General features: G+C 45.1%; 1 pseudogene; it reads left to right on the forward strand.

Moving 5' to 3' along the window:
• Nucleotides 1-6,746: 6,746 nt before the first annotated feature.
• LOC115409081 (class I histocompatibility antigen, F10 alpha chain-like) lies at nucleotides 6,747-21,234 on the forward strand (annotated as a pseudogene).
• The last annotated feature ends 4,674 nt before the right edge of the window (nucleotides 21,235-25,908 follow it).

The following is a 25,908-nucleotide window of genomic DNA, read 5'->3' on the forward strand; positions in this document are numbered from 1 at the left end:
AGAACAAATGCAGAGCTGAAGCCTGTCAGTCCAGACCGGTTCTGACGAAGCCTGGAGAAGCATCTGGAGAAAGGAGAGCATCCTGGACCTCAGCATCCTGCTTCAGAGAAAGTGGCCATCAGAGCCCGGCGTCCGCCACGGCCAGGAAGAAGTGAAGCCGCTGAGAAAGAGATGGAACTGGAGCCCAGAGCGAGCAGCGACTGATCTACTGAAGAGCCGGGAGTGAAGCACTGAGCTGAAGCCCCTCATGACCTGCAGGAAGACATTCCCTGTCAGGACCAGAGGAGAGCAGCTGCAGCTCAAGCTTTGATTCAATGATGAAACTCAACATTGATGCTGATGTTTCTCTACTTTTATAGCGCTAATGATCAGCTGTTCATTTCATCCAGTGATCAGAAAATCATTGATTCAGTTTCACAACAGTTTGAATTGATCTGATTGCTTCTGATGTGTCGATGAAAATGATTTGTATTTTTCATTTCAGGTGAAATATGAACAAGGATGTGTTGTCAGCTGCAGCTTTGAAGGATTTTACTGAAAGAAAAGTTCTAGAAATCAGTGAACTCCATGTTTTCCTCCTGTTGAATCTATTTTGCAGCCATGCAGGCTGCTGGTGTGACCAGTGAAGCTACAAACCACTCCTGACCCAGTCAGTGAGCAAGTTTTACTGCTGGGTTTTGGATGAAGTGAAGAGTCATCTTATATGTGACCGTCGCTAAAACAGGGTGATTTTCTGGAAGACTTAAAAAAAGGCATCAGTGTAGAGTTTGTCCAGTCCAGGGACTCGACACCACTGATCAGAGGAATGTCTCTGTGTCTGCATGTGTGGATCTATATGATCCATGGATATAGAAACACTATTCTAGACTGTTTCCAGACTTTTCTAGAGTTCCAGGAGCCTGGTCACGGGGAAGAATCAGATCTTAGTTCCTCCTCTGTCAGATGTTCTTGTCTTCAGCTGCCAGACTGAGTGGTCAGCTCTCTGCTGCAGTGGATCCTGGTTTTTCTTTCTGTTGCTCTGAATGTGATCTTCTTGCTTCCTGACTCCCTTCATGGCCCTGATGTTCCTGATGTGTGTTCTACACTGTTTCTCTGCAGACACTTTGAAAACAGAGACTTTCCAGCATCAGTGATGGACAGGAGTTCCTCCCTGCAGACTCCTCCTGGAGTTTTCTTCTTGTAAACGTGGCCATGTTGGTGTTTTGTGTTCCATATCTGAGCCGTTTTCATCAGAAGCTCTCGATCCCTGCTGGAGCTTCCTCACTCAGGTTTCACTTCCATGGAAGTTCACCTTTTCCCAGAGTTCCTTTCAAGACTTCAGTTTCTCAATGGAGTCTGGTGTGAAGCTCCTGTCTGCCGCCTGCTGGTCAGAGGGGGTTTTGCAGCCAGACCCAGTTGGAGCTTCATTTGTCTCTGGAGGCTGAAACATGGGATTTATTGATTTATATTCATAAAAAAACTGACAGAAACCACAAAAACAACGTAGCAACAAACTAAACTCTTCTCTTCAGCTTCACTAAATAATAAACAAGTGATTCTCACAGTTCGACTCACTTCTACAGTGAAATGTGTTTGTGAGGTTTTTCCTCCACCGTCTCTTCACAGCTTCACTAAGAAGCAAACAAACCCTGAGAGTCTCTGGATCCCAGCAGGACGTCCAGCTCTGGAGGATCTTTGCTTCTCCTCAACCTGATCTCACAGGTTGCCACATGGACGCAGTGGACATCATCTCCTGATTCCTGACTGAGTCTCTGATGAGGATCAGGTTTACTGTAGAAATACTGAACTGATAATTCTCCTGATATTCATGCTGTTGTAGAATTTGGACGAATCTTTTCTTTATTTCATGATGAGCAGGACTGACAGGTGATGGAGGGTTTGTGGAAACGTCCTGGACTTGTTCCAGACTGGTTCTCAGTGTGGAACTGGAAGCTGCAGTGGAGTGGAGCTGTGGGCTCTCCTCTGGATCTCTGTCCCACAGCTTCAGCAGCGTCTGCAGCGTTCAGGGAAGCTGGAGTCAGAGAGAGGCCCATCCCCGATGCAGCTGAGGCTCAGTCAGCCCCATGAGGGAAGAGCTGCTGGTCCAGCTCCGGTCCAGAACCCTCTGCTGCCTGCACCTCCCTGGCTCACTTCACTTTGTTTCATTTTAGGTGAACTTCTTTCTACTTTGGCGCTTTAGGTTTCACTTGCTCTGGAAATCAGTGTCCAGTGTGTTCGCTCCCTTTCTGATTCACAGTCCAGATTATTTCGGTTTCTTCAGCTGATGAACAGACTCTGAGCAGACCTGAGAGTCAGATGTTGTCGTTCTATCTCCTACAGAAGATTCCATTCACTGGAGAAGAAACATTTCACAGCTGATGTGCTTCATTATCTCCTCCTGTTGTCATTTTACTGGATTATTTGAGGAAAGCTTCAGGACATATTTCAAGAAGCCTCAGCGTATTAAAATTCACCCCAACAGAATTATTAAGAAACATTTGGTTGAACAAGACTCAAAACAGTTTTTGAATTCAGCAAATTTTTGGTGCCTAATTTTATGACCGATAATGAATTTTAAATAAAAGCCTTTAAGAAACAGTGAAGGGAGATAAAAGTGTTTTTAATGTCACCAAACAGAGTTTTTAATGCATTAAAACTGCAGTAATAAAGCTTTATGTAACAGCTGACAGTTCTTCCCTTGAACTTCAACACATGGACGGTGAAGCTGACAGGAGTCGTTCTGCTCCCAGAGCTCATCATCTGGATGTCCAGGACCACCCGGTGCTTCTCCTCCATCTGGAACAGCTTCAGAGTCTTTTCCCAGAGTGAAACATTTTGCTGTTCAGCTCAAAACTCTCATTTTTCCACATTGAACATGAAAATAAACTATTCCATGAATTCACCTCCGAGTGTTTTTCCCGCCTCTCTCCTCTAAACGGTCTTCCTGCTCATCGGACCACGGGGCTCGAGAGGCGTTAGCCAAACCTCCGTACCTCGCCCAGCTCAGCGTTTGAATGATCAGGTGTTGATAAATGAATCTGATCGTCATTAACATGTTATGACCTGAAATATTCATGTTCTGAAGCTCCGCCCACTGAGGTCAAACATGGAAAAGGAGCAATTTAGTCTAAATAAGAAACTGTTTAGGGCTGGAAAAGGATCCTGTCAGGTCTGAGGTGGAGGGGAATCAGGAGGAGCTCTGTGGAAGAATCAAAACTGGAATTAAAGGAGAAGAGAACAGCGCTGTCTGGAGGACGATCACGGCGGCGGTGAACAGCGTCTCCTGGAGGAACGACAGCAGCTGAGGTCTGAACAGATTACAGGTCCGTTAATTTAACCCTGATGTGACAAACAATGAGGCTGAGTCACATCATACATCTTTATGTTTCCTTTAATGATGCCTCAGAGTGCATTATGGGAACAGCAGGAACAGCAATGACTTCACAATAAAAGTGGGATTAAACTGAATGAGATTCACCTTCATCAAGTGAGTTTATTCAGTAAATCGTGCTGCTCCGTTGCTGCAGAGCATTAATGAGCAGATCTGGTCACCAAGACAAAACTGTTGGAATGAAAAGGATGATGGGAGTTCGGGGTGATGTGGATGTTCTTGTTTATGTTTGACAATGTTACTAGTTACTATGTTTTATTGTTTTCTTTTGATTTGTTAACCAAGTTAGATTTGTTAGGTCTTCATGAAAAGCACAGAGTGTTTTCTGTTCTCCTGCTACGTCAGATCTTCCTCCATCAAGGAAACACAAATTCACACTGACTCCAAACAAAATGTCCTGTTTCCAAGAAACCAGTCCATGTCAGGCTGACAGGAGGCCACCCCAGGGGGCCACTCACAAACTATCATCCAGATCTGATGTGTAGTTTCAAAGTAAGAGCCCTCTGAAAATTTACATCTTCAGATTCTCTTTGCTGGTGGAACCGTTCTGCTGTATGAGCTGCTGACGGATCCGTCAGACTGTGTTTCTGTTCCTTCCTCATTATTTTCACCTTCAACTGATTTCAGTCCTGAATTCCCTCTTTACCTTCCAGAGCCGTGTTTTCACAGACGGCTGAAGCTCTAACAGACTCTTGTCTTCAGGGCAACAAAAGGAAAAAACTAAACAAATTATTCAAGACTCTTTATTATAAACAAAATGTTAACTAATCGTTAAATGTTGAGTGAACTTTATTTCCTTTCGGACTCCTCAGGTCTGAAGACATCCTGCTTTAAAGTCTGGACTCATTATTCCTCAGAAACTGTGACAAACTGTCAGTGAATGTGTTTGTTACTGAGGTAAACATTTTAAATGCTCCTGATCAGATCATTGATCAGCATCAGTGTTTTCAGCTGTTACTCTGTGAAAGGCTTCAGCAGCAGGAGCACGCCTCCTCACCACACACTCCTGATCCTCTGAGCTTCTGGAGACGTTTCCTGTCTCTCATTCACCATGTCCTTCACTGACGTCCCAGATCTCATCACAGGAAGAGCTGGAGAGGACTTCTTCACTTCCTCTGCCATCCAGACATACAGAAAAATTCAAATTATTGCACGTGCCACAGTAGAGCTGTGTTGAGACATTTTTATGTATTTTTGGGAGGTGTTGGCACTGATTTGAAGTGGGGGGCGTCTGTGTGCTCTCCTGCCTTGCACCTCACCTCCCTTGTTCCAGTCAGCTGATCACAGCAGTAAGAAGCTGGAGCTGCTGCCTGGCAGTGAGCTGACCAGTGGGTCCCGGCCTCCTGCAGCAGCTCGTCCTGAGCCAGCCTGGCTTCACTGTCCTCTGCCCATTCTTTTCTTTGGTTGTTTTGTTGTTAGACACCTCTCCTGTCTTGTTAATAAACCTTTTTGCGCACCAAACCTCCCAGCTCCGCTGTCTCCTCCGTGGTGACGACCTGCCGGGTCCAGACAGCAGCCGATCACCTGCACTGAGATACCTCTGTCTTTTGATGTTGCAGAACTGGTGGAATTAATCTTGTCGGAAAGCCGCGATCCTCCTTGCCCCTCTACGCCAAAAATCCAGGCCTTTTGGGAGTAAAACATATTATTATTCTACCATACATCTAAGTCTTAATATATTTATCACCAGCCAGCTGTTCCTGGGGAGGACCGTATGCGTCGCCCACTGCCAGCCGTTAAAATGACGTCCAACTCCGTGTCCAGTGCTGATTGACACTGGCCTGTTCCTCGGTGGAGGAGACACGAGTCACAGAGCTGCTGAGGTTGAGCTGGCCGTTGATCCTCTGGGCCACAGCAACAGGTCTTAAGCAGTGTTTAATGTTCATGTTGAGAAAACGCTGAGTGATGCCAACCATTATTCTCTAGTCATTAGGAATTGAGAGAATTGGTGAATAATTTTGAAATGTTGTGAATTTTTTCATCTGATTCATGCTGATGATTTTGTAGTGGACAGAGGGGCAGGCTTCATATACGTTTTTACTTCTTCCTACTCCTTTTCGAATCTTGTGTTTTGTTTGTACTCTTGTATATCCATAATGGGATGCATGTTTTCGAAATAAAGCCAATCAGTCAATCAATCAATCAATCAATCAATCAATCAATCAATCAATCAATCAATCAATCAATCAATCAATGACAATGAGAGGAGAAACCATGTCACACATAATTCTGCTGTAATGTTTATGAGTAGTTACAGAACATAAAAAACAGTTTTGGCTCAACGTGAATACTTTTGAGGAGGAGGAGGAGGAGGAGGAGGAGGAGGAGGAGGAGGAAGAGGAAGAGGAGGAGGAGGAGGAGGAGGAGGAGGAGGAGGAGGAGGAAGAGGAGGAGGAGGAGGAGGAGGAGGAGGAGGAGGAGGAGGAGGAGGATGGGCCAGTGCTCTCTGAGGGGGGAAATGAAAGCGGATGCCACTGGCTGCAGCTGCCCTGGCTGGGACTGGAGCTGGCATGACAGGAACTGGAGCCAAGTGGTCTTGACCCTCAGCTTCGTATGTGGCACCAGAGGACAGGTCAACATGAGAGAAGCAGTCATGTGAGGGAAAGACTACATCGGCAGTGTCCCTCTCCTCAAGGTTAAAGGTCTGGGGATGGATCTGGGCAGGAAGGTCGATGCAAAGAAAGAACAAATCAACAGAAATATTAAAGATTTCTTGCTGAAAGAGTAAGGAGAGAGAGAGCATACACACTGCTGCTGGAGTCTTCTGTGTTTCAGTGAACCAGCTGATGACAGAGCATTCAGTAATACTAACATGTCAGGAGAAGGAAAAGAACTCCGGGTGATTTTGAGGTCAGGTTTTTATGGACAATAATTGGTGATGTCAGTGGAAACTCTATGAATGCATAGTTTCTGTTTTTTCCATCACCCAACCAGCCAGAGCTGCTTCATGTAACTTTATGCAGAAAAATTGTTTCCAAGGATCCATCAGAGCAGCGACTTTCAGAGTGTGAGGCGCGCCTCCCCTGGGGGGCGCCAGAGGGCTGCAGGGGAGGCGAGCTGCTTGGGCTTGTGTCCCTGTGCGGCTGCCGTACCCCCCGAGTGGGAGTGCAGAATAAACAGAGCAGTCTGAAGTATTATGAGAGTCATTTTACTCTCAACAGCAGAACATCACACCTAAAGAAAGCTCCGAGTGAGCACCGCCCCCCCCCCCGGTCCGATAGGGCTGAACACTGCTCTGCAGTCTGTCTCTCGTTTGTGTTTGTCTTTTAGAGAAAGGTTTGTGGAGTCTGGACTGGAGCTGCTTGAGCTCTTCTCTGTCACTGAACCCAGAGAGAGTTAAAAACAGGCTGAGTTGTTGTTGAGCTCCTCCCTCTTCCAGGAGAACTGCGCACTTTCACGCTCAGCGCCGTTTGTCTGTCTCTTCATCAAACGATCAGGAGGATTATCAGAGATCAATATTAGATGATTAAACGCTCCTGTCACAGGCAATGGATGGTTTTATTATTCTAGGCTGTAGAAATGTGCTTTAAAGTAAATAAAGAGCAGCAGTGGAGCTGCTGGAGTTTAGTTTCATTTCTTCCACCCAGCAACACTCACTGAATTCTCATTGGTTCAAACAGCTTCAGCCTCTTTTGGCTCCTTTCATTAGGCCCGAGCCCCTGGCCTGCCAAGGGCGAAGGGCCTATTGTTTCTGCAACACAGACAACGACTCGTCGAGCGCGCAGCGCTCGACCTCAGGCCTTTCACACTGTCAAAACACACAACGATGACAAGTCGAGCGCGCAGCGCTCGACCACAGACATCATACAACATGTCCAGACACACACACACCGACACGCACTCACACATACGCGTGTACAAACACAAAAACGCACACACACACACAAATTTTCGAGCGCGTAGCGCTCGACCACAGGCCTTTCACACACTCAAACGTACAAAAATGACAAGTCGAGCGCTACGCGCTCGACCTCAGACATAGGCCAACATGTCCAGACACACACACCCCGACATGCATTCATACACACGTGCACAAATACAAAAAACGCACACACACTCTCACACACAAACATGAATTGTCGAGCGCGTAGCGCTCGACCACAGGCATTCACACTCTGAAACACCTCACAGACGCGTCGGGCTTGTCGAGACCTTTCCGAAAATATATAACATGTGGGCGAAATAATGGCAGAAAAAAAAAAAGCATATTGTTTTTGCAAAAAATATTATTAGGCCCGAGCCCCTGGCCTGCCAAGGGCGAAGGGCCTATTGTTTCTGCAACACAGACAACGACTAGTCGAGCGCACAGCGCTCGACCTCAGGCCTTTCACACTCTCAAAACACACAACGATGACAAGTCGAGCGCGCAGCGCTCGACCACAGGCATCATACAACATGTCCAGACACACACACGCCGACATGCACTCACACATACGCGTGTACAAACACAAAAACGCACACACACACACGAATTTTCGAGCGCGCAGCGCTCGACCAAGGCCTTTCACACGCTCAAAGGTACAAAAATGACAAGTCGAGCGCACAGCGCTCGACCTCAGACGTAGGCCAACATGTCCAGACACACACACACCGACATGTACTCATACACATGTGTGCAAATACAAAAAACGCACACACACTCTCACACACACACATGAATTGTCGAGCGCGTAGCGCTCGACCACAGACATTTACACTCTCAAACACCTCACAGACGCGTCGGGCTTGTCGAGACCTTTCCGAAAATATATAACTTGTGCGCGAAATAACGGCAGAAAAAAAAAAAAACATATTGTTTTTGCAAAAAATATTATTCTTTCTTTCTTTCTTTCTTTCTTTCTTTCTTCTTCTTCTTCTGCTCTTTAAACTGGAATTTGACCCCCTGAACATGCTCGAAAACTCACCAACTTTTGCACAAAATTCAGTTCCGGCGAAAAATTTTTTTTAATATGAATTTCAATATTGGGATTTAAAAATTGGCCCTACAGCGCCACCTGCAAAACCCAAAATGCATTGCGTCAATGGGAGGGGGTCCGCAAAAAACTTTGTCGTACAGCCACAAAATTTGGTATACACATGCGCCTTGTCGGGCCAAACAAAAAACATTATTATGACCCCGCCATCAAAACAGCAGGAAAGCAGCGAGCTGGGATTGAATTTTCAAAATTGCTGAGTCAGCGTTTTCCAGGGCGTCGTACAAAATGTTCGTTTTGATCGCGCGCTTCTCCAAATGAGCTGAAATTTGGTGGACACCATCTACACAAGTAGACAATTAAAAGTTATCCAATTCACAAATCTTAAGATTACGGTTTCCGCGTGGCAACGCCGCAAAGTTGATGTCAAATTTTGCCATTTTTTCAGTGAGATAAATGGCTGCCATTTCGACATAATGACTCCAATCCAAACCAAATTTTAAACACTGATTAATCCTTCCTTCCTGGACACACAGACAGTGACATTTTGAAAATCGGCATTACAGCGCCCCCTACAGAATCAAAATAAAATCTGTATGGGGAGTAAAATTATTAGTTTATCAGAAATGAATGGAATTTGGGTGATAATTCCTTCATGTCGTCCCGATCAAAAAAGCAAATGGTAACCATATTGTAATATCAACGGTGTTGCCGTGGCCATGGCTGAAGTTCCCCATGTTATTCTAATGGGCCCAAGTGAAAAATCTCCCATCAAATCAATTTTACTTGTTGCCATGGAAATGTGCCAAATTTGACAAACATCAATGAAAGAATGAAATGCGGGGCGGGGCCAAAGGCGAGGGCCTTTTGACGCCGCTCGCGGCTTTAATTCTTTCTTTCTTCTTCTTCTTCTTCTTCTTCTTCTTCTTCTTCTTCTTCTTCTGCTCTTTAAACTGGAATTTGACCCCCTAAACATGCTCGAAAACTCACCAAATTTTGCACAAAATTCAGTTCCGGCGAAAAATTTTTTTTCATAAGAATTTCTATTATGGGATTTAAAAATTGGCTCTACAGCGCCACCTGCAATACCCAAAATGCATTGCGTCAATGGGAGGGGGTCCGCAATAAACTTTGTCGTACAGCCACAAAATTCGGTATACACATGCGCGTTGTCGGGACAAACAAAAAATATTATTATGACCCCGCCTTCAAAACAGCAGGAAAGCAGCGAGCTGGGATTGAATTTTCAAAATTGCTGAGTCAGCGTTTTCCAGGACGTCGTACAAAATGTTCGTTTTGATCGTGCGCTTCTCCAAATGAGCTGAAATTTGGTGGACACCATCTACACGAGTAGACAATTAAAAGTTATCCAATTCACAAATCTTCAGATTACGGTTTCCGCGTGGCAACGCCGCAAATTTGATGTCAAATTTTGCCATTTTTTCAGTGTGATAAATGGCTGCCATTTCTACATAATGACTCCAATCCAAACCAAATTTTAAACACTGATTAATCCTTCCTTCCTGGACACATAGACAGTGAAATTTTCACAATCGGCATTACAGCGCCCCCTACAGAACCAAAATAAAATCTGTATGGGGAGTAAAATTATTAGTTTATCAGAAATGAATGGAATTTGGGTGATAATTCCGTCATGTCGTCCCGATCAAAAAAGCAAATGGTAACCATATTGTATTATCAACGGTGTTGCCGTGGCGATGGCTAAAGTTCCCCATGTTATTCTAATGGGCCCAAGTGAAAAATCTCCCATCAAATCAAATTTACTTGTTGCCATGGAAATGTGCCAAATTTGACAAACATCAATGAAAGAATAAAGCGGGGCGGGTCAGGTAAGCGGCGGGCGAGGGCCTTTTGACGCCGCTCGCGGCTTTAATTCTTTCTTTCTTTCTTTCTTTCTTTCTTTCTTCTTCTTCTTCTTCTTCTGCTCTTTAAACTGGAATTTGACCCCCTGAACATGCTCGAAAACTCACCAAACTTTGCACAAAATTCAGTTCCGGTGAAAAATTTTTTTTAATATGAATTTCAATATTGGGATTTGAAAATTGGCTCTACAGCGCCACCTGCAAAACCCAAAATGCATTGCGTCAATTGGAGGTTGTCCGCAATAAACTTTGTCGTACAGCCACAAAATTTGGTATACACATGCGCGTTGTCGGAACAAACAAAAAATATTATTATGACCCCGCCGTCAAAACAGCAGGAAAGCAGCGAGCTGGGATTGAATTTTCAAAAATGCCGAGTCAGCGTTTTCCAGGGCGTCGTACAAAATGTTCGTTTTGATCGCGCGCTTCTCCAAATGAGCTGAAATTTGGTGGACACCACCTACACGAGTAGACAATTAAAAGTTATCCAATTCACAAATCTTCAGATCACGGTTTCCGCGTGGCAACGCCGCAAAGTTGATGTCAAATTTTGCCATTTTTTCAGTGTGATAAATGGCTGCCATTCGTACATAACAAATCCAATCTCAACCAAATCTTAAACACTTATTGACCTTTCTTATCTGGACACATTGACAGTACCATTTTCACAATTGGCATTACAGCGCCCCCTACAGAATCAAAATAATATCTGTATGGGGAGCAAAATTCTTAGTTTATCAGAAATGAATGAAATTTGGGGGATGAATTCTTCATGTGGTCCCCATCAAAAAAGCAAATGGTAACCATATTGTAATATCAACGGTGTTGCCGTGGCGATGGCTTAAGTTCCCCATGTTATTCTAATGGGCCCAAGTGAAAAATCTCCCATCAAATCAAATGTACTTGTTGCCATGGAAATGTGCCTAATTTGACAAACATCAATGAAAGAATAAAACGGGGCGGGTCAGGTAAGCGGCGGGCGAGGGCCTTTTGACGCCGCTCGCGGCTTTAATTTCCTGCTTCTTCTTCTCCAAGTGCCACACTTTGAAAACAATGACATGTGTCTCTGCTGCTGTTTGAAGTGAGTTTATCCTCATTAGAAGAAAGAGGAGATGTAGAGCATGCAGCTCCTCCTGGCTCTCTTCTTCCTGCTGGGAATCCCCAGCGGGGCTCCAGGTAGGATTCCAGCTTTTTCTCCACATCTCCTCTGACTGACAAGCTTCTCTTCTTCTGAGGAAAATCTCTTTTTCCTTCTTTTCTTCTGTCTGGAAACATTTGAAGCCTCATTGGAGAAATCAGTGGGCCTCATGTTCATGTTGAATGTGGAACAGTTGGTTGTGTGTTGATCCTGATCTCAGTCTGATCCTGGATCAGTAGTGGAGCTCCAGACTATTGATCCCATATGGAGTGTGGAGGAGACCGAGGCTTCACTGATCCATTCACATGATGGATCCCGTTGATCCCATCACTGGGATCTAGTTCCAGCTGTGTGTTGCTCTTTAATAATGTGTGAGGTGTGTTTAAACAGCCAGAAAGAGGAAAAGGAACTCGTCTCCTCCTGTTCTGTTAGTAGAAGAACTCTGTCAGTCCTGAACAGTGTTGCCAGGTGGGAAATGTAGGATCATCGTACCAGAGACTTCAAATGATCGTATCTTGTGGGAAATTATCGTAAACCCGTCATAATCAAACTAAACAAGTCTATTGATGCGCTTTAGTCACTCCAGTGTTGAATAGCGTCTAACAGGCACTCACGGCTTTGCGTCAGTACAGAATGGATCAAAGAACGTCTGAATGAATCATCAGCAGCTCCACAGTGGCGTCAGGCGAAAGTGTCCCCCATAAACAATGACGGGTGGGAACTAATGAGCCAAATCATGATACAGTAATTCATAAAATAAACAAAAACTGCACTTATGCAAACTTGAAAACGCCTGCACCAACTTCTAACTTAAAATCAAATGCAGTTCTATGTGATTTTTTGGTTTTATGTTCTGTTCTGAACATAACAACACATGTTGTAGGACGTGTTGCAGGAATGTCAAAGACTGGATTCTCTTTGTTATGCTGCCTTAAACTCAAATAAAGATATTGTGGAAAAATAAATAAAGTGTATATATAACCTGGATATATAATAACCTGGAAAAGAGGTAATCAAGATAACAAATTAATAATTAAAAACAAAAAAACAACACTCCATGGGGTACATGTTTTTTTTCCTGAGTTGTCTGTCCATTCTGTGTCGGTCTCCGTCTTTGGCAGTTTTCTGAATGACATGAAGAAGAGGAGACTATTGTTTAGATTGATTACATGTTACATTACATGATAGATGACTAGAAATCTGTTCATAATCTGTTCATAATGTGCATGAAACAGTTCAGGCCATCAGCTAGGCTGGTTAAATAATTAATCCTGCTCACCTTAAGGTTCAGTCTCCAGCTCTGAGTCACTGTCCAGTCTGCTGCGTCCAGTCTGGGGGGGGGGGGGGGGGGGGGGGGGGGCAGTCCTGTTCCTCTTCCTGTATAGATCTGATGTTGTCATGAACCGCAGCTTTGTGGTTGTTGGCTTAAAACTGGCTCTTCCACCTTCCATCTTCACACACTCTGATGTGTGCATGAGCCCCTTAAGGGCACCTGAGATAAGTCGGTCTGGTTTTGATTAGATTTACTTTGGAAAATACACGTTCACAGGATGCATTTGAATGAGGAACCACTAGAGCATCAAGGGAAAACTCTCCCAGCTCCCTGAACACCCTTCTTGCTCCAAGCTCCTCCAGAGTGGAGAGATGGAGCCAGAACTCTTCCTCAGTCATTGTTTCAGTGTCTTCATCAAGGCTCTCGAGAGGCAACCTCCTCCACTGGTCGTCCACTGCTTGGAGACGGTCGGCATCTGTCCAGTCAGTCAGACGTGGCAACAGTCTCAGGAGTGGAAACAGAGAGGGATGCTCAGCTGGTGCTCTTGGATCGGTCGCTGTGGCAGGGGACAGGCATGCAATGTGGACCGAGAGGGCGTCGTCAGAGTCAAAGTGTTTATTAATTTCTCCACTGGCAACCCGGAGACATTTCTGACAGCGCTCGTGGAAATCTGTCAGTGTGGCTGCTGTGAATTTTGAATGCTGAACTTTCTGCATCACTTTCACACCCAGATACATTGTGCTGAGTGGTAAAAACTTTGAGTCATCATTCAGGTTGATCTGACTCAGGGCTGTGTGTAAAACCTGGTCTCGTTGCATGAAGGTAAGCAGGAGATCTTTGAAGGTCTCACACATCTTGCTCCTCAGTGATGCAGTGACCACCTTCACTCTGGAAATATTGACTGAGGCCTGTGAATTTGGGCAGAGCCCACTCCAGGAAGCGATCATACAGACCAGGCGTCCCACTTCTCTGCTCCTAGAAGGAGTTTCTAGAAGAATCCAGGATCCCTGGGTCACCTGGAGGTGATGCTAACGTCTCTCTTCTGCTGTTTGCATGTTATTTAGAGCTCAACCAAGAGTGGATCCTCAACAACTAACCTTGTTCTCTGTGACTGATCCTCCAGCTGCTCGGCTCTGTTTCTCTGTCAGCAGTGGTCAGAACAATAAAGTGATCAGATCCCTGTTTCAAACAGACGTCTTCACAGCTCCACATGTGGTCCCTGCTGGAATCAATCTGTGGAACACATGATGTGGAGAAAGGCCGGCTCTGACCAACCCATACCTGTTCACCAGCAGAGTTAGAGAAATCTCACTGGAAAGAATTCACTAGTTTCACCGTCTAATGATCAGATTGTTGAAGATTCTAAAGAGACTGATGTGAAATGCTCTTTCTGTTGTGTGAATCCTGAAACATCAGCTGCTGCAGTCCGGTGAAGAGACGCTCTGCTCCACTCTGATTGGTTCTTATGTTGTGTAGAGCCAGGAGCAGGACAGCTGAGGAGAGAGGGAATCCAACACACAACCCCTAGCAGGAGGCTTGAACACACTCAGTCCAGGGCCAGGAGGAATGAGGGATCAATAGATGATATTGATCCAGTATTCCATGTGTGACTAATCAGTGATGAGAAGCGATCTTCCTCAGTGTCTCTACTGTCTCACTGCTCTACTGTCTTTCTCCTGATCTCACATTTGGACTCATTCTATCTGATAGAAAGTCAAAGCTGCTGATCAACAGTCCAGTGATCAGCTGTTGTTCTGCTCTGGTGTCTGTTCAAAGTCCTCTGAATGTTTCCTGTTGTCAGCTGGAATTAGAAGAAAGGAAGAAGCAGCCAGATCAGAGGGAAACAGCAAATGTCCAATCAGGCTGGACTGTCAGTGTTATTGATTGATTTACTCTCTTCTCTTTCTTCCAGAAATTCACTCTCTGAAGCATTTCTACACTGCTTCAACTCAAGTTCCAAACTTTCCAGAGTTTGTCCATATTGGTTTGGTGGATGAATTTGAGGTTGAGCACTACGACAGCAGCACCAGGAGGTTTGTCTCCAAACAGACCTGGATGAAAAAAGTCACAGAAGAAGATCCAGAGTACTGGGAGAGAGAGACTGAAAGGAATATGGGACGTCAGCGGTGGTTCACAGCAAACGTCGAGATCTTGAAGCAGCGTTTGAACCAAACTGGAGGTTTGATTGAATTTTGTCTTTTCTCCTGATTCTGTCTTCACTGAGTCCACACACAAACACACACACACACACACACACACACACACACACACACACACACACACACACACACACACACACACACACACACACACACACACACACACACACACCTTGCTGGTCAGGTCAGATCCAGTCCTCCTCCAGTAGAATCAAAGCAGATCCATAGAGAAATGTGAGAGCTGCTTTGTGAAATTCAAAGAAAACTTTTTCAGCTTCAAACTTTTTCCAAACAGAGTTTGAATGAAAACTCCCAGTTTGTCTCTTGTTCTTTGAGCTTTGAGTCAGCAGCAGCAGCAGCAGCAGCAGCAGCAGGGGTGAAGTGGTTAGCACTGTCCCCTCACAGCAGGAGGACCTGGGTTGGATTCCAAATGAGCGGATCGAGATGCTGTTAAATCCAAGAAATCTGTTGGCGGCGGCCTGTTAGTGTTTGTTGACAGACGCTGGGCTACGCAGTACACGGTGGGAGGAAGTGTGAACCCGGGACAAAGAACAGATTTGCAGAGTTCTGCATGCAGAGTCTCAGTTTGGTGTTTGTCCCATTTTGTATAATCTTGGGTGGCGATTGGACCCCAGATTTCACAACCATAGAGAGAGATTGGTTCTGTAACCGAATTCAGAGTTTTGATCCAGATTGGAATTGGGATGTCTGATTGGATGTTCTTTTTGGTGTCAGAAAGCTCTTCTCACCTTGTCCCTCAGATCGTTCACAGCTTTGTTTAAATTTCTGGTGTAACTGATGTTTAGACCCAGATATGTGTAGTTTTCAGTGAGTTCTAGGACCTTTTGTCTAGGAGGAAAGTGTGTTTGGAATGTAGCGGGCTGGGTCCTTTTTGGAATAGCTTTATTTTTGTTGTGGACTGGTTTCCTGTCAGGACCATGTCTGGGAGAACTTGTGCAGAAGATCCAGGTGTTGTTGTGACCCTTCTCTGGTTGGTGACAGCAGCACCAGGTCATCAGCAGACAGCAGGCATCTGACCTCTGTGTTTGCAGGGTGATGCCCTTTGACCTCTGTGTCTGCAGGGTGATGCCCTTTGACCTCTGTGTCTGCAGGGTGATGCCCTTTGACCTCTGTGTCTGCAGGGCGATGCCCGGTGCTGCAGACTGTTCCAGAGCTTCTGCCAGTTCATTGATGTAGATGTTGAAGAGGGTTGTTCTCAGACTGCATCCCGGTCTGACCCCCCTTCTCTGAGGGAAGAAGCCTGTCTGTTTGTTGCTGATCTCGATGGCCACTTGTTGTGTGTGTACACTGACTTTATAATGTCGTACGTTTTCCCTCCTATTCCACTTTGAAGTCATTTGTACAGCAGACCCTGGTGCCAAATAGAATCAAATGCTTTTTAAAGTCTACGAAGCAGAAGAACAGTTTGCCTTTCTTTTTACTTGTTTGTTTTTCTATCTGGGTGCTGAGAGTAAATATGTGATCAGGTGTGTGGTAATTTGGCAAAAAGCCAATCTGGGATTTGTTCAGGACATTATTTAGTGTGAGGAGGTGAAGGAGCCGGTGGTTTATAATGATGCAGAGGATTTTACCCAGGTTGCTGTTGACACAGATTCCACAGTAGCTGTTGGGGTCCAGTTTGTCTCCGCTCTTGTGAATTGGTGTTATTAGTTCTTGGTTCCAAATGTTCCGGAAGATTCCAGCGTTGAGGACAGTGTTGAAAAGTTTTAGTTTGGCGAGCTGGAAGTTGTGGTCTGAACTTAATCATTTCGTTCAGGATGCCATCAGTGCCACAAGCCTTCTTGGTTTCTAGAGAACTGATCTGGTGCTGCAGCTCTGTTCGTGTGATGGGGGAGTCTAAAGGGTTTTGGTAATCCTCTATAGCCGCTTCTAAACTGCAGTTTATTGATAATGTGTTTTTGGTCTTCATTTGTTTCTATTGGCCCAAACAGATCTGTGAAATGATTTACCCACACGTCGCCGTTTTGAATGGGTAGATCATCATGTTTCTGTTTATTTAGTGTGTTCCAGTTATCTCAGAATTTATTTGCATTTATGGACACCTCAATGGCCTGGAGCTGGTCTTTAACATGTTGCTCCTTCTTCTGGCTGACTGTGTTTTTATACTGTTTTAAAGTTTCATTATATTGCCAGCGTGTGTTTGGGTTGTCTGGTTCTCTGTGTTTTTGGTTTGACAGGTTCCTTAATTGTTTTCTCAGATTTTTGCATTCATTATCAAACTATTTGTCCTGTTTTTTATTGTTTGTAGGTTTTGTGTTTGAGGCCTTGAGGTTTGATAAGGAAGCTGAGAGGTCAAAACTCCTATTCAGGCTTTCTACTGCCTGGTTTCGCCTTCACGGTGAGGTTGAAATGATGCACTGAGATACTGGTCGAGGAGAGTCTGTTCGGTTTGTTGACTAATGGTGTTTTGGTATGTTTCTGCACTGTTCTCCCTCCATTTATAGCAGGTTTTTACTGGGTGTAGTTTGGATTGCTGTGGTGCCTCCAGGTTAAATGTTGGTCTTTTAAGGTACAGAGTAGTTTTGCTTTGGTCTGAAATGGGGGTTAGTCTGCTCACTGGGAATGCTCTGATGGACACTAGGCTGAGGTCAGTGATGAAGTAATCTACTGTGCTGTCACCCAGAGACGAGCTGTACGTATACCTGACATAGCAGTCCCCTCTTACTCGACCGTTGATTGTAGAGGCCCAGCGAGCGACAAACCTGCAGGAGTTATAATCCTTGTCTGTTGGTTGTTCTGTCCTTGTTGTGTCTGGGGTGTTCTGTTTCTCCTGAAGAAGAAACAGTCCTTGGGTGAGATCCTTCGTGTGGTTCTTGGTTCAGAGACCTCAGGGGATTTTGTTCAAAAAGTGTGTGCAAATCCTGGTAGTTGGTGAAAACTTGATGAAAATTGTAAAAAAAGTTGTAATCCTTTTCCTTGCAACTCCTTGCGAAACTGTCCAGTTTTAATCTGAATTAGTGGTAATTTGTAGGTTTTCTAATATTTTTTTCAGGAGCTCCTTATTGCCGCGTCTGACCTCTCTCTCCTTTCTCTCCTTGTAAGGAAGTCCTCAGACTTTCTCCCAGCTCAGTGTGATGCTCACACACTCCATTCAGGCTGGTGATTGTTGACAGGAAGCAGATCAATATGTCCCACTGATCCTGAGTCAGCGTCAGCAGCCCGTTAGCTCCCTTGTTGAGCAGCCAGCAGCTCCATTCAACACTCTGAATGTGAAAATGGATCCTTATTGTGGAGACTGAGTGAGAAGCCAGATGTTCTTCTTCTTGGAGCTGATTGGAGAACTAATAGTTTGCTTCTCCTTCATGTGTGGATCATCTGCAGCTGCTCTCAGGAGACACCAAGACATGAAAACATGTGGAAAATACTGATCAGCTTCAGGATTCGGTCCTCTTTACCGTCGTCTGCTTAGCATGTGACGTTAGCATCCGTTAGCCAGCGTCACATCACTTCCTGCTCATTTAGTGGTCTGAGAACACAAAGAGAAAAGTCAACTGATGGAGCAGATCTCCAAAGAAAAGACATTTTCTGTCACAATACAGCTGATTGGCCAGTTAGAGCTCCAACGTCAAAGAGACTGGGAAAGGAACCAGGCTAAGCTTCAACTAGCTGGTTAAGGAAACTAGATTCAGTTAGCTTGTTAAAAAAGCTAGCTATAACATTTCCTAGCATATTAAATAAGATAGCTTAAGCGTCATTTAGCTTATTAAAAAAGCTAGCTCAGACATCTGCTAGCATGTGAATAAGCTAGCACATCCTCTCGTTTGTTAAAAAAGCGAGCCAAAAAATTTACTCGCATGTTAAATAAGCTAGCTCATACGTCATCTCACTTGTTAAATACACTACCAGATTAAACATCAGCTAGCATGTTAAACAAATTAGCTTAAACGTCAGTTAGCTTATTAGAAAAGCTCACTTAAACGTCTTCTAGCATGTTAAATTAGCTAGCTTAAACATATGTTGGCATGTTAAATAAGCTAGCTTAAACTTCAGCTAGTTCAGCACAATCCTAAACTGGTTAAATCAAGATGAATGAGTCCATTGTAATCCAGTGTAATCCATTGTAATCCAGTGTAATCCATCTGAATGGTTCCAGCTCCAGTAGCAGCTGCTGGATCCAGCAGATGGTCTTCATGTGAACTCAGAGCTCCAGACTGTCCAGGAGCCTCATTTCTAAAACATGAGCTGGATCCATTGTAAAAGTCTGCTGCTCCAAAAACAGTGGGACTGGTCAAAGCGTCACACGCTCACCTGCAGCTCTTCTCCCTTTAGAAATCCCAGTCTGGTGGGAAAGCTGCTCAGGGGGATTCTCCTCAGGCTCTGTCCTGGACACGCCCACTTTCTACCATATATGGTGATGCAGAGCAGCTGCTGAACCTCGAGGCTCCAGATCAGTGGCCATGAGCTGCTGCTCTGCTCACAGGTTGATCAAGTGAAAAGTTTCCTCCAGTCCCAATGAGAGGATGAGGAGAAGAATGAGGACAACACATTCCAATCACATGAGAGCATTTTGAAGTCAGGCTCAGAGTGGAGGAAATCCAAAGTTTCTGTTGCTTCCTCACATCAATGTGAATCTCACTTCAAGACTTTTCACTGTTTGTTGGACTCAACAAAGTGTCCAAACATTTGACTGCAGCCATTCAGAACCTCACTTCATTGCCTTTGTCTTCAGTTCCACTGAACAAAGTTGCTGAATGAATCCAAACCACTGATTGATGATGAAAAAGCTGCGACGCGTCAACATGGAGCTGAATCCAGAAGAAATCCATCAAGTGTTGAGATGCAGCCAGAAGAGAAGATTCCAGTCAGAGTCCTGATCACACACCAACACTCACTCACTTTTTGTCTCTCAGTTGTTCATATTTTCCAGTGGATGGTCGGTTGTGAATGGGACGACGAAACTGATGAAGTGAACGGATTTCGACAGACTGGCTTCGATGGAGAAGATTTTCTTGTTTATGACCTGCAGACAGAAACATGGATCGCTCCAGTTCGACAGGCTGTTCCCACAAAACACAAGTGGGAAAATAACAAAGCTCTAATGGCTCAATGGAAGCACTTCCTGACCCAGGAATGTCCTGATTGGTTGAAGAAATATGTGAAGCTTGGACGGAGCTCACTGATGAGAAAAGGTAAAATGTTTGGAGTTTGTCTCTCAGCTTCTCTTCTTTCATGCTGCTCTCAGCATCTCCTCTCCTCTCTCCATCTGGCCTTCCTTCATCCCTCTTTCCATGGCCCGTCTCTTCCTGGCTGCAGTGGCTGACATGAGAGAGAAAGAGTGTAGAGAAGAATCCAGTAAAGTGTGAGGTGTCTTCCTGCTTGTTCTTCAGATCTTCCCTCAGTGTCTCTCCTCCAGAAGACTCCCTCCTCTCCGCTCACCTGCCACGCTACAGGTTTCTACCCCGACAGAGCCGACTTGTTCTGGAAGAAAGACGAGGAGGAGCTCCATGAGGACGTGGTCAAAGGAGAGATCCTCCCCAACCATGACGGGAGCTTCCAGATGAGCGTTGATCTGGATCTTTCAGGGCTCAAAGATGAAGACTGGGGGAGGTACAGCTGTGTGTTTCATCTGGCTGGAGGACAGGAAGTCTCCAAGAGACTGGACAAACGGGACATCAGGACCAACTGGAAGACAAATGATGGAGGTCAGAGACTCTTCATTTCACTCTCATTCTCTCCTGTGTCTTTTGTTCCGTTCTGATGTTTCTCTTTGTTGACAGCAGCTTCACTCCTATCAGTGTGTTTTTATCTGCTCAACAGTTCAAGAAGCTCAATAACTTCCTGCTTTTTCTGAGTTTCTCTTGAAAAGTTTTTCTCACCACCGTCCAGTTTTTCTGCTTGTTTTGGTTTTGATTCTCTGAATTCCTGTTTTCTGCTCACATCATTCCGTGACTCTGTGTCTGAGGAGCTCATCTGAAGAAGGAAGAATCTGCTCTGATAACACAATCCACTGCTTCTGCTGTTTCTATGAGGCAGGAGAGGATTATTGATCAGGGGAGACGACCTCTGACAATCCATCTGGAATCTAGATGATGGAAACAGAGACACTCCTCACTGACCAGCTGTTTCTCTGCAGGGTTTCCCACTGGAGCTGCTGCTGGAGGAGTTGTTGCTGCTCTGCTCCTCCTGACAGGCTGCATCATTGGACTCGTCGTCTACAAGAAGAAACCACCTCAAGGTAAAGTAGAAACTCTCCTTTCCTCATCAGGATCATTGATGTGTGTGTGTTGAACCTGAAGGAGGGTTTGGAGTGGAAAAGAGTGGTCGTCATGGTAACCTCCTCCCTCTTTCTCCTGCTGTTTTTCAGGGTTCAGAGCCACTAACAGTGAGTACTTTCCTATTTCCGTTCATCAGGATGTTTCAGTGTTGTTTGATGTTCCTTTCTGTTGTTTCTGCCTTCAAGCTGACTTCTTGCTTTGGAACATGTTTCATGTGTTTCCAACAAGTTTTGCTCTTTGTTTTCTAGAATCTGAAACTTCCTCTTCATCAGGAGAAGAAGCCATGCAGAGCATGTTAAAAACCTCTTCATGAAGGAAGAGTCCAGAGAGGCTCCAGTCATTGAGTCTGATGGAGCAAGAGCCAAAAGAAATGATGGAGAAGTTGCTGATTGCTCCACTCTGAGCTGCTCTCCAGGACGGGGCTCCTTCCTCCCTGTGGATTGACTTTGCTTTGGTGGAATCTTGCTGCAGCTTGTGGCTCTTTGAGTTTGGTCCCAGTGACTCCTGTGAACCTTCGCCTGCTGACTTGGTTGGTTCGGTCCAGCTTCTTCCACCTCAGGAAGTGGCCAGAGTGAAATGTATTCTTGCACATCAGCACTTTGAGACAGTAGTCCATGCCTTTATTACATCTCGTCTGGATTACTGTAATGCACTTTATGTTGGACTCAGCCAATCGTCCCTCGCTCGTCTCCAGTTGGTCCAAAATGCTGCAGTGTGGTTACTAACTGGAGGACGTTAGAGGGAGCACATCACTCCTGTACAGCCCATTCCCTACAGGGCCTGTACACTCTGGGTTCCTGAGGGTGGAGAGGGAGAATTGTCTTGAACGCGTGCCCACACAGCGAATCAATCAAATCAAATATCACACTTTCTCCGTTTCGATGCGACGATCCATTTATTTTCTTGGCACATTCACAAATCCAGGTGAAAATAGGAGCCAGAAAGCTCCCGCATGATCCACTTCCAAAAGCCACAACCACGATCCCTCACGCTGCTCAGACAGGAAGAAAGACAGTACGCTGTCCCTCTCTGCACACCTGCCCCTCATCACCTGTGTGCTCTGTTTGTACTTCCCCATACTGCTCCCCCTGGTGGTCAACAAAAGAAATGATGAATTGGCTCCTACAGCTCCCATCTTGCCTCCCTCCACTGGCTACCTGTGACCTTTAGTGTCCATTTTAAGGTTCTTTTATTTGTTTTTATGTCCCTGAATGGTCTCGCCCCGCCTTACCTCTCTGAGCTGCTTCACCTCTACACTCCTGCTCGGTGCCTCAGATCAGCTGATCAGCTGCTCCTGGAGGTGCCGAGGTCCAAGCGTAAGCTCAGAGGGGACGGAGCTTTTTCTGTTGTGGCCCCCAAGCTGTGGAATGAGCTGCCACTGCCATCAGACAGGCCCCCTCACTGTCCGTTTTTAAGAAAGATCTTCTTCACTGGCTTTTAACTCAGCCTGAGACTCTGCCTTGGTGTTTTAATGTTTCTTTAAATGCCTCTTTTTGTTGTTGTTGTTTGTTTTGTTTCCTTTGTCCTTACTGTTTTTTATTCTTGCACTTGCACTTTGATATCTTGTGACTTTGTAAAGCACTTTGTGGCAGCTGCAGTTGTTTTTAAAGTGCTATAGAAATAAAGTTGAGTTGAGTTGAGTTGGATGCAGAAGTTTTGGAGGAGGAGGCTCCTGCAGCAGTTCTCACACTGACAACTCAGTGAAAATCCTCTTTGGGCTTCAGTCTTTCATTTGATTCAGTCAAACTGTCAAACTTGTGTTTAGAATTTGGCTTCACTTGATTTAGAAAGGTGAAAATCAATCAATACATTGGATTGATTGACAGAAAGATGATTGAGGCAAGTTTCCATGAAAAACACCTTGTTTCAAAAATGTGAAACCTCGTCCTGAAATGAATCACTGGCTTCACAGTAGAACGGATAAGACCAATATTTGTGGCAAATCGTGCAAATTATTATACAAGCACATTTACCATGATGGTTCTAAAGACGTTACTGTTTGTAAATCACCTTGTTAAGGTTTATTTTATTGTGAAATTGTTTACAAGGTTCTTCTGTACTTCTAGCAATAATATAGTGTGCACTTTTATTTTCAAGGGTCCAGAAGGCAGGGGTGTGAAAACTGCAGCAAAGTATACAGCAGCAGCGGCAGGAGCTCTAATGTGCAGAACAGTGTGCTCCACAGTTAAAAAGGAAGATAAAGGCTGCATAAAGTATAAAACAAGACTGTTCTTTAGCACCTGGTCGATGAGGGAACAAGGTTGGTGGTAATGTTTTGTAATGTAAATCTAATTTGTTATACTTTATAGAGTTTGAATGAACTGCTAAGTGTGATGGTTATGATGGTTTCATGTACCAGACGGTGTCCATGTACGTCAGTGTAAGCTGTGTTCAGCAATGCAAAGTTTTATATGTTCAGTGAGGTGAGGTTAAATACAGTTGTAACTTGTATATTTTATTTCATGGTTCAGAAAAGGCAACAATGTTTAAATATTTAAGGAATATATTTGGTAATAGTCTTCGAATAAAGATTGTTAAAGGGGGAATACAACATTTTCTCGAAAAGACGAAGCCCCACGTCTGTTACTCACTTTTTGAACAACGCGCATGCGCCAGACCATCCGCCCGGCTCTCCTGCTTCTCCTCAGGAAACGCGGAAGTGTACGAGTGTGATCTCCTCTTCTCCGGCGTGCACGACTCTGTACAGTTTCTGCGATCCGCCTCGCTCATAAATAAAGCTTTTTTTTTCCGAAACAGTTACAGTTTCATTATGTCAGACTCGCCATCGGTAAGTACTAGCTCAGAAGCTCACGGCTACAGAAACACTCTGAATGCGCAAAAGGGAGAAGCTGATTGGGCGCAAGCATGGAGAACCGCCTTATGAAAGCAGCTCGTCAGAATGATTGACAAACAGACCCACCAATTATTTAGGTGATCCACCCGGAAATCAAAATGTTGTATTACACCTTTAAGGCTCAAAGGTGATTTAAGGACAAAGTAATTTATGAGATTTAATAAGATTAAGGAGAATTAAGGTTGAATTGTGCTTTGTTTTTGTAGCTCTTACGGTGTGTTCACATGCACAGCTGTTAATAAAGATTGTGAACCATCAGTTTGAGAGACCATCTTTTCTTTCTTCTCTTTTTTTTTGAATACTTTATTTATTCATTTTCATTTTCAAAACATCACAAAACATAAAGAACAATCCCCTGGATTACCCTCTCCTACCCACCATCTTTTCAACCCGGGATGATACACTGATCAAATCTGTCCCACTGGCCCATTTGAAAATCCAAGATGGCTGCCATTTTTCAAGATCTTGTCATCTATTTTCAAGTCTGTTGAACTGGATTTTGCTAGACTGATAACAATACTTGTGATATTTTGGCTTGTTTCACTGTATTAATGATGTTTAGGGTAACTCTAACACGACCATCTGTACTGCCAACCTTACAAGTCCTTGGTTTTGTGAATATGTGGGTCGCCTTTGGACCAGGAGTCAATGTAAAATGGATTCCAGTCCATGAGGCAGCTTTGGCTGTGGGCCCTCAGAAAGCCAGTGGAATAGCATTTTTCCATGCATTCAGTAGGGAGGACTTTGTATCTGCCTTTTGAGGAAAAAAGAAGAAGACAGCCTGACAGAGTTGGTGTTCCTATGATCACATTTCTCAAATATTCAAGAATTTAAGTCAGTGTCCAACGTCAGTAAATGATCTTCATCTGCAACAGCTGGAGAGACGATCACCGCTTTGCCTCCAAACAAAGGTCAAACAACACCGTTCCACCAAGACCGACAGCCTTCAGAGAACCGTCTACATCTCCCCAGAGAACAGTCTACCATCCCCTCAGAGAACAGTCTACCATCCCCTCAGAGAACAGTCTCCCATCCCCTCAGAGAACAGTCTCCCATCCCCTCAGAGAACAGTCTACCATCCCCTCAGAGAATAGTCTCCCATCTCCTCAGAGAACAGTCTACCATCTCCTTAGAGAACAGTCTCCCATCCCCTCAGAGAACAGTCTACCATCCCCTCAGAGAATAGTCTCCCATCTCCTCAGAGAACAGTCTCCCATCTCCTTAGAGAACAGTCTACCATCCCCTCAGAGAACAGTCTACCATCCCCTCAGAGAACAGTCTGCCATCCCCTCAGAGAACAGTCTGCCATCCCCTCAGAGAACAGTCTACCTTCCCCCTCAGAGAACAGTCTACCATCCCCTCAGAGAATAGTCTCCCATCTCCTCAGAGAACAGTCTCCCATCCCCTCAGAGAACAGTCTCCCATCTCCTCAGAGAACAGTCTACCATCCCCTCAGAGAACAGTCTGCCATCCCCTCAGAGAACAGTCTGCCATCCCCTCAGAGAACAGTCTACCTTCCCCCTCAGAGAACAGTCTACCATCCCCTCAGAGAACAGTCCACCATCCCCCCAGAGAACAGTCTTCCATCCCCTCAGAGAGCAGTCTGCCATCCCCTCAGAGAACAGTCTCCCATCCCCTCAGAGAACAGTCTCCCATCTCCTCAGAGAACAGTCTACCATCCCCTCAGAGAACAGTCTGCCATCCCCTCAGAGAACAGTCAACCTTCCCCCTCAGAGAACAGTCTACCATCCCCTCAGAGAACAGTCTACCATCCCCTCAGAGAACAGTCCACCATCCCCCTCAGAGAACAGTCTACCATCCCCTCAGAGAACAGTCCACCATCCCCCCAGAGAACAGTCTTCCATCCCCTCAGAGAGCAGTCTGCCATCCCCTCAGAGAACAGTCTCCCATCCCCTCAGAGAACAGTCTCCCATCTCCTCAGAGAACAGTCTACCATCCCCTCAGAGAACAGTCTGCCATCCCCTCAGAGAACAGTCTACCTTCCCCCTCAGAGAACAGTCTACCATCCCCTCAGAGAACAGTCCACCATCCCCCTCAGAGAACAGTCTACCATCCCCTCAG

The sequence above is a fragment of the Salarias fasciatus genome, chromosome 22 (assembly GCF_902148845.1).
Source record: "Salarias fasciatus chromosome 22, fSalaFa1.1, whole genome shotgun sequence".
NCBI lineage: Eukaryota > Metazoa > Chordata > Actinopteri > Blenniiformes > Blenniidae > Salarias > Salarias fasciatus.